At 37.4% G+C, this 9,680-nt stretch overlaps 1 long non-coding RNA gene across 1 annotated transcript; it reads left to right on the forward strand.

Annotated features, from left to right (window-relative positions):
• Nucleotides 1-213: 213 nt before the first annotated feature.
• LOC145539261 (uncharacterized) lies at nucleotides 214-5,545 on the forward strand. The gene is made up of 4 exons (XR_014077677.1): nucleotides 214-324; nucleotides 943-1,007; nucleotides 2,996-3,035; nucleotides 3,821-5,545. It is a non-coding gene; the product is annotated as an uncharacterized LOC145539261 (long non-coding RNA).
• Nucleotides 5,546-9,680: the final 4,135 nt, after the last annotated feature.

Raw genomic sequence — 9,680 nt, forward strand, 5'->3', positions numbered from 1 at the left:
TCATATCATGGTGGTGAGGTTATGAAAAGAAAATTTGTAAGAAAATGTCCTTGCATGCAGGCCACTAACACCTATTTACTCTACTGTGTCACACTTAAAAATACCCATTTGGGCAAAGGTACTCACCTGGCAAATTCCAGAATTACATAGATGGTGATTTCACAATGGTATGAGCAATAGATAGTGTGATTAATTGGAGTTCTCCAAAGCAGTGGTCTATGGGAAGTCTTTGGGAAAACTGGAATATCTGCTTAAATGACATAGAAGCTGATCCTTTTAAATGGGCTTTGCAATCTCTTTGTTGTCATCTGGCCCACTTCATTGGTATGTAATTTACTTGGTCCTTTAGCTGTTTGAATTTTCTGTCCTTGTAGAAATGACTGCATCAATTTTGGTAAGCCCTGAAGTATATGATATTAGAACTATCTTTTTCAAAATTTGATATGTAATGTGTTCAGATATTTTATAGGCACTTAATGCTCATCTTTATCAAAACATTTGTAATACTAATATGAAGTAATTATACCCTTAAAAGAACTCATTTTTTTTTTATTTTTTTGCCAGGGAATTAACTTGTACATGACCTAAAACAACTTACATTTTTCTGGCAGTCACAAATTCCAGTGATTTACTTCTTTATATCTGACATATTCATCTAAGTATGACAATAGGACAAAATCAAAACATGACATTGAATTGAAATTATATTTTTCCAATGTGCAAGCATATTATGATATTTAATTTACTTAGTTTATTTTGGCCAATAGTCAACTACACATGATCCCATTTGGTGTGGGGAAAAAGTAAAATATATAGACAAGGATAGATAGATGATAGATATTAAAATAACTCTATAAGTTTAAATGATTTTACTTATAAGTAAGCAAAACATATGAATCAATTTGACTTAAAAATATAATAACCTATTATATCACTTGATAGGAAGTTCAAGTGTGTAGTTCTGATCCAAAGCTGGCTCAACTGATGAAACAATGATATCATCAAAGGTACAGACTCCATTTCTCAGCTCTGCCATCTTTATTGCTAGGTTTTGGCATTCATTAAGCCTGCTCCTCTTTCAAATTGTTAATCAGATATAGACATCACATATGGATTCACAGTTTTCAAGCAAGAAAAGATCATGGGTTCTCTCTTTCTTGTGTATTTTTCTTGCTTCTCAGTCTCTAAGTTGTGTCCTACTCTGTGACCCCATGGACTGCAACACACCAGGCTTCCCTGTCCTTCACTATCTCCCAGAGTTTGCTCAAACAAACGTCTACTGAGTCAGTGATGCCATCCAGGCCATCTCATCCACTACCACCCCCTTCTCTTTTTGCCCTCAATCTTTCTAATATCAGGGTCTTTTCCAAATGGTCCACCCTTTGCATCAGGTGGCCAAAGTATTGGAGCTTCAGCTTCAGCATCAGTCCTTCCAATGAATATTCAGGGTTGATTTATTCCAAGATTGACTGGTTTGATCTCCTTGCTGTTCAAGGAACTCTCAAGAATCTTCTCCAGCACCACAGTTCAGAGGCATCAATTCTTCCATGCTCAGCATTCTTTATGATTCAAATCACATCCATACATGACTACTGGAAAAATCATAGCTTTGACTAGATGGACTTTTGTGTCTCTTAGTTGGGGACAAAAAATATTTTCCCATAAGACAACTAGTGTACTTTGCTTGGCAAGAAATAGTTTTCATTGCTATTCCAAAGCCAGGTATTTGCAAAGAGAGTGAGAAAGAGATCACAGTTAATAACTTAGATTCATCACTTGGGATGGAATAGGTCTTGAAGAGTAAATTACTATGGCTAATGCAATTTCAATTGTAAGGTTGGATGTACTTTTGGGTGGGCGATAGCCTATTGTAACAGAAAGAATATCAGAATCAGAAACACTGTATTGTAATCACTACTTCCACAAGTTCACAGCCCTTTATTCAAAACCTTTAGAGTAAGATGTGTTCTTAATTCATGTGTATTTTAAATCTTAGGTAACAATATGCACATGGCGTAACACCCATAACAGGAATAGAACAACTCCCCACAATCAAGCACATTAATATTTTAGTAGCAAAACTTATGAATAGCCTCCTGTTGGTTTGGGGCAAGAATTGTCACCTGCTCTATCTTATGTGTTAATTTTAATGTTTTGAAGTGAGGATAACCTTTTTAACTGAGATTGCTCAGATTCTCACTCCCCACTATGCATGAAAATATTATACAAAAATACAATATTTTCTTTACTTTTGAGGTTTGAATGAAGTGAAATTCTATTAATTTTCATTTCTATATTCTACTAAGAACACTGATTAACACTAACTTAGATGACACTATGTTTCCTTGCTCTTTTTAAAAAAAAACTCAAACTTCCTCTTAAAACCTTAGAAAAAGTTTTAAAATAAAAAAAAAGACATCTTCATCAAACTTCTTAATTCCTAGGGGGTCAGATTATTGAGGTGAATTCAGACTTCTACAGCTTGATTTTTTGCTTTCCTGTTCTTCATTCTACAGCTTTCTTGTTCTCTATTCTACGTCTTTTAATGGACACTATATGCTAACTGTAACACTAATCTAAGTATGAATCACAACCTTAACTCTCATTGCTTTCTGAAAATGAACAAAATAAAGACAGGGAAGAAAGGAGGGAAGAGGGGAAAGAACAAAGAAATAAAAGAACAAAGGGAGGGGGGAATCAACCAACAGTTTTTCACTAGGAACTTCAATAAAAATATACACAAATTTTATTAAGTATATGTGGAAAGAATTGTTATTTTGAAATTAACACTTCTAAATATCCCATCAAACAATCTTGCTTTTTGTTTGGCGTGTGTGCCATCTTTATTTAAAAAAAAAGTTCTAGTTTATTCTGACTTATAAAGAAAAATAACTACCCTGTATTCTAAAATTAATTACCTTCAATCCTTATTTCCTCTGACATTTACCACCCTTTTAAAATTAATTTTCTTGGCATCTCTTCCTTAATTTTTCAGGTTTTAAGCTATCCTTTGGATATGAAACTTAGCATAAAAGGTAAAGATTAAATGCTCTCTGCCTAACCCACATATACCACTATCACAAATACACAAAAAAACACAGGGCTCTTCTTATCCTCATAGTCTATTTATGTAATAATTTTTTGTTTATTTGACATTCAGTGCTTGTTATTATTCAAATAATAGCCACTAAGTATTATAATATATATACATATAATACTCATATATATTTATATTTACTCTTTAAATATTATTCCTACATGAAACTAAGCCACCTAATTTACTAAGATTAAATTTCACTGTAAAACTTTTGCTTTTACTGAGAAAAATGTAATATTTATATCACTTTTCTATTTTTAGTTTTCTGTGTACTTATTACTAAATAATTTATATTCTGCTGCATGAAGGCCCAATGCCATCTTGACCTCTGATTGCCTATATGTGATGTGATTTTTCTCTTCTGGAGCCTGTTAAATTTTCCCTTTGTCACTAATGTTCTGAAATCTCATGGTTGCTTGTTTTAGTGTGAGTCTTTAAAAATCATTGTATTGAATACTCAGTAGACTTTAGTAATCTAGAAACTTACCATTCTTCAGGTTAAATTTTTTTTTTATTGTTTTAGGCAATTTTTTCTGCTACATTTTTCTCTCCCCTCCTCCACTGGAACTTTTATTATATGTATGTTGGCTTTTCTAGATTTATTCTTTTAAAAATTCTGTGGAACACTATTTTTTTCCCATACACCTATATAAATCAGAATTTTTAAAATATTCCCAAAGTTGTATATAAAGTGACATTTCATTGTTGACATTGTGCTATTAGGTGACTGCGACGGGTCCACTCAGAAGCGTGGCCAAGAGGAGCTAGGCCGAGCCAGGGGCTGGGGGCGGTGGCGAGAGGAGCTAGGCCAGGCCAGGGGCCAGGGGCAGCGGCCGAGAGGAGTTACCCCAGGCCCAAGGAGCAGCGGCTGCATGGGCACAGGAGGGATGAGAGGACTTAATCCACAATCAAGGTCAGGAGGGGCCGTCGTGAGTAGATACCCCTTGTCCAAGGTAAGGAGCAATGGCTGCACTTCGCTGGAGTAACCGTGAAGAAATACCCCACGTCCAAGGCAAGAGAAACCCAAGTAAGAAGGTAGGTGTTGCGAGAGGGCATCCGAGGGCAGACACACTGAAACTAAAATTACAGAAAACTAGCTAATCTGATCACATGGACCACAGCCTTGTCTATCTCAATGAAACTAAGCATTCCGTCTGGGGCCACCCAAGACGAATGGGTCATGGTGGAGAGTTCTGACAGAATGTGGTCTACTGGAGAAGGGCATGGCAAACCACTTCAGTACTCTTGCCTTGAGAACCCCATGAACAGTATGAAAAGGCAAAAGCATAGGACACTGAAAGATGAACTCCCCAGGTCAGTAAGTGCCCAATATGCTACTGGAGATCAGTGGAGAAAAACTCCAGAAAGAATGATCGGATGGAGCCAAAGCAAAATGATACCTAGCTGTGGATGTGACTGGTAATAGAAGCAAAGTCCGATGCTATAAGAGCAACATTGCATAGGAACCTGGAATGTTACGTCCATGAATCAAGGCAAATTGGAAGTGGTCAAACAGGAGATGGCAACAGTGAACGTCGACATTCTAGGAATCAGTGAACTAAGATGGACTGGAATGGGTGAATTTAACTCAGATGATCATTATATCTACTACTGTGGGCAAGAATCCTTTAGAAGAAATGGAGTAGCCATCATGGTCAACAAAAGAGTCTGAAAGGCAGTACTTGGATGCAATCTCAAAAACGATAGAATGACCTCTGTTCGTTTCCAAGGCAAACCATTCAATATCACAGTAATCCAAGTCTATGCCTTGACTAGTAATGCTGAAGAAGCTGAAGTTGAACAGTTCTATGAAGACCTACAAGACCTTCTAGAACTAACACCCCAAAAAGATGTCCTATTCATTATAGGGGACTGGAATGCAAAAGTAGGAAGTCAGGAAACACCTGGTGTAACAGGCAAATTTGGCCTTGGAGTAGAGAATGTAGCAGGGCAAAGGGTAATAGAGTTTTGCCAAGAGAACACACTGGTCATAGCAAACACCCTCTTCCAATAACACAAGAGAAGACTCTACACGTGGACATCACCAGATGGTCAACACTGAAATCAGATTGATTATATTATTTGCAGCCAAAGATGGAAAAGCTCTATACACTCAGCACAAACAAGACCGGGAGCAGACTGTGGCTCAGATCCTGAACTGCTTATTGCCAAATTCAGACTTAAATTGAAGAAAGTAGGGAAAACCACTAGTCCATTCAGGTAGGACCTAGATCAAATCCTTTATGAGTATACAGTAGAAGTGACAAATAGATTTAAGGGACTAGATCTGATAGACAGAGTTCCTGATGAACTATGGACAGAGGTTCGTGACATTGTACAGGAGACAGGGATCAAGAAAATCCCCATGGAAAAGAAATGCAAAAAACAAAATGGCTGTCTGAGGAGGCCTTACAGATAGCTGGGAAGAGAAGAGAAGTGAAAAGCAAAGGAGAAAAGGAAAGATATTCCCATCTGAATGCAGAGTTCAAAAGAATAGCAAGGAGAAATAAGAAAACCTTCCTCAGAGATCAATGCAAAGAAAGAGAGGAAAACAACAGATTGGGGAAGACTAGAGATCTGCTTTATTGACTATGCCAATGCCTTTGACTGTGTGGATCACAATAAACTGTGGAAAATTCTGAAAGAGATGGGAATACCAGACCATCTGACCTGTCTCTTGAGAAACCTGTATGCAGGTCAGGAAGCAACAGTTAGAACTGGACAGGGAACAACAGACTGGTTCTAAATAGGAAAAGGAGTACATCAAGGCTGTATATTGTCACCCTGCTTATTTAGCTTATATGCAGAGTACATCATGAGAAACTCTGGGCTGGAAGAAACACAAGCTGAAATCAAGATTTCCGGGAGAAATATCAACAACCTCAGATATGCAGATGACACCACCCTTATGGCAGAAAGTGAAGAAGAACTAAAGAGCCTCTTGATGAAAGTGAAAGAGGAGAGTGAAAAAGTTGGCTTAAAGCTCAACATTCAGAAAACTAAGATCATGTCATCTGGTCCAATCACTTCATGGGAAATAGATGGGGAAACAGTAGAAACAGTGTCAGACTTTATTTTTTTGGGCTCCAAAATCACTGCTGCTGGTGATTGCAGCCATGAAATTAAAAGACGTTTGCTCCTTGGAAGGAACGTTATGGCCAACCTAGATAGCATATTTAAAAGCAGAGACATTACTTTGCCAACAAAGGTCCGTCTAGTCAAGGCTGTGGTTTTTCCAGTGGTCATGTATGGATATGAGAGTTGGAAGATGAAGAAAGCTGAGTGCCGCAGAATTGATGCTTTTGAACTGTGGTGTTGGAGAAGACTCTTGAGGGTCCCTTGGACTGAAAGGAGATCCAATCAATCCATCCTAAAGGAGATCAATCCTGGGTGTTCATTGGAAGGACTAATGTTGAAGCTGAAACTCCAATACTTTGGCCACCTCATGCGAAGACTTGACTCATTGGAAAAGACCCTAATGCTGGATAGGATTGGGGGCGGGAGGAGAAGGGGACGACAGAGGATGAGATGGTTGGATGGCATCACTGACTCGATGGACATGGGTTTGTGTAGACTCCGAGAATTGGTGATGGACAGGGAGGCCTGGCGTGCTGCAATTCATGAGGTCGCAAAGAGTCGGGCACGACTGAGCGACTGACCTGAACTGAAGTCTACCCCAATAATTAAATTCAGTTGCTCAGTCGTGTCTGATTCTTCGTGACCCCATGATCTGTAGCACGCCAGCTTTCCCTGTCCATCACCAGCTCCCGGAGTCCACCCAAACCCATGTCCATTGACTCGGTAATGCCATCCAACCATCTCATCCTCTGTCATCCCCTTCTCCTCCTGCCCTCAATCTTTCCCAGCATCAGGGTCTTTTCAAATGAGTCAGCTCTTTGCACCAGGTGGCCAAAGTATTGGAGTTTTAGCTTCAGCATCAGTCCTTCCAATTAATATTCAGGACTGATTTCCTTTAGGATGGACTGGTTGGATCTCCTTGCAGTCCAAGGGACTCTCAAGAGTCTTCTCCAACACCACCGTAAATACATTTTAAAATAATGAATTACTGGAAATTTATGGAATGTTTAATAAAATTAGTGTATAATCTAGTATATATTTTATGTAAAATGTTAAGGAACTATATATGCTCCTGGCAACAATTTTGGTAAAGATTCTTATTATCGTTTTGTAAAATTGTCAGGTTTTCCACCTATAAAATAAAAATAAAGTAGGCAAAATTCAAAGTTTCTTGCACAACCTAAGTAGCCCTGCTCTCAGAAAAAGTTATGAGAAAATTTCATGCTGGAGTCATACTACCTTGTCATTTAGAAATAGATAATTTAAGTTTTGTGCTCTTGTTCTTCTGTTCTCACTTACTCATAGATATTTCTGTGCTAGATATATACTCATATTAGGTACTACCTAAGAGTATCCATTTAAATGATATATTATTATGAAGTTAACATGAATTCCTAAGTGACTAAGATTTGATACCTTTGGTAAATAAACAACTCATATACCTAATGGATAATCAGAGTGTTACTTCAGATGAATCATTTAAAATGTCATGTGCCTGGGGAAGCAATTTGGCATATATTAATAATATTAAATAATGCAACATTGTTTATGTAAACTGTAGTGTTTAAGTCATATTGGATTCCTCTTATCTTTCATATACTTTGGAAAGGTTTTCTAAGAATATAACTTTCTGTTTCTATCACAACATATTCTGAAGATAAAATATTCATAAAATATCTTTCTAACCCCCAAAGAGAAGAGAGACTGGTGGGACAGTGACCCTGTGAGCAGTGGACTCTTGTATGAATATTGGAAAATGACTCCCATTGAAAATGACTCCTATTGAGACAGTATGAAAGTGAAAGCCTGTCACTAAGTCCAGTATGACTCTTTGCAACTCCACGGATTGCAGCTGATCAGGCTCCTCTATCCATGGAATTTTTCAGGCAAGAATACTTCAGCAGGTTGCTGTTTCCTTCTCCAGGGGATCTTCTCAACCCAGGAATCAAGGTCACATCTCCTGCTTGGCAGCCCATTCTTTACCACTGAGCCACCAGTGAAGACCCAAGACAGTATGAATAAGCTGATAAGTCCTTTAGACACACACACACACACACACACACACGAACAGACAGAGTAAAAGAGAGAGAAACCACAAACTATAAAAAATTGTCAACAACCCATCCCTTTAGTTTTGAAAATTACCAAAGGCAGAAAACAAATTGAAAACTATATTCTTGGACAATAATTAAAGTTTTGGGTAAAAACAGCACTCTGTTGACAACTTGCCTGAGATTCCTCCCATTGACATCTTCAGTCCAGTTGGCAAAAATAGTCTCATTAAAAATTTGAGGATTGCAGGGCAAGGAGATGATAAAGGAATGAGACCATGACCTTTGCTTCTAGAAGAGTGAAACTGATCTGTGTTGGGGCACAAAGCCCTGTGTATTGTCAACTAAAGCTGACAAACTTAGTGGAAAGTGAGAATGTGAGAAACCACAGCCTTATTAACCTAAGATATGAGTCCCAGTTGAGGCAGGAAACCAAGTAAAAAATTAGCAAGATCCTGGAAATGAGGGTCACAGAAGGGATTAAAGCGTTTGAGCACAAACTGTGCACAAATCATTGACCATTAATCTATGCAACCACTAGTAACCCAGACAAAAAGAAAAGAGAAGGAGGAAAAGAAGAAGGAAAAAAAGCAAAAAAAAAAGCAACAAACAAACAAATGTGAGCAGATACCAGTAACAATACACTTTAGGGGGAAATATTTTGCAATTCTAGCCTAAGGTACTTAAATACTAGAAAAATAAAGCAGAATACAGAAATATTTTCTGTACTATATGATCTGAACTTTTCAATTTTCAGTTAAAAATAATGACATGCAAGGAAATGTGGAATGGGACCCATGCTCAAGAATAAATGTCACCAAGAGAAACTGACTCAGTGTAGGCACAGACATAGGGTTATCAGTCAAAAATTTCAAAGAAACTATTAAATATATGTTCAAAGAAATAAAGCAAGTTGTAATGCTGATTAGTCAAAAAATGGGGACTTTCAACAGAGAAAAAAACTACAAAAGAAAGTCAGATAGAAACTCTAGAGTTGAAAAGAACAAAAACAAAAATAAAAATGTCACTAGATTGACCAATAGTAGACATGATATTGCAAGAAAAATCAGTGTACTTACACCTTGATTGATAGTGATAAAGGAGATTTTCAAATATTGAGGTGTGGGGAAGTCATTCTGTGTTATAAATGAGTTAACCTGAATTTTATGTTAACCAAAACAGCCTGTTTGTGGCCAATCAGACATACTTTGTACATCTGCTTTAATTATTCAATAAAAGGATGAAAGCAAAGAACATCCATGTTAAAAAAAAAGATTGAATGTCTCACTTCCTGGGACCCCAATGCTGAAACTTCTTCAGTGATGACTCCCTTTCTAGGTGCCAAGGAATACTGAGTTGCTGTGTATGTGCTGATACGTCTTGTTTGTTTTTTTTCAGCTGTTAAAAAAAAATATATATATCCCTGACTTATTTGATGTTCTTTTTTCTGGGAA

Source organism: Giraffa tippelskirchi, chromosome 2 (genome assembly GCF_054371585.1).
Source record: "Giraffa tippelskirchi isolate mGirTip1 chromosome 2, T2T-mGirTip1v1.2.pri, whole genome shotgun sequence".
Taxonomy (NCBI): domain Eukaryota; kingdom Metazoa; phylum Chordata; class Mammalia; order Artiodactyla; family Giraffidae; genus Giraffa; species Giraffa tippelskirchi.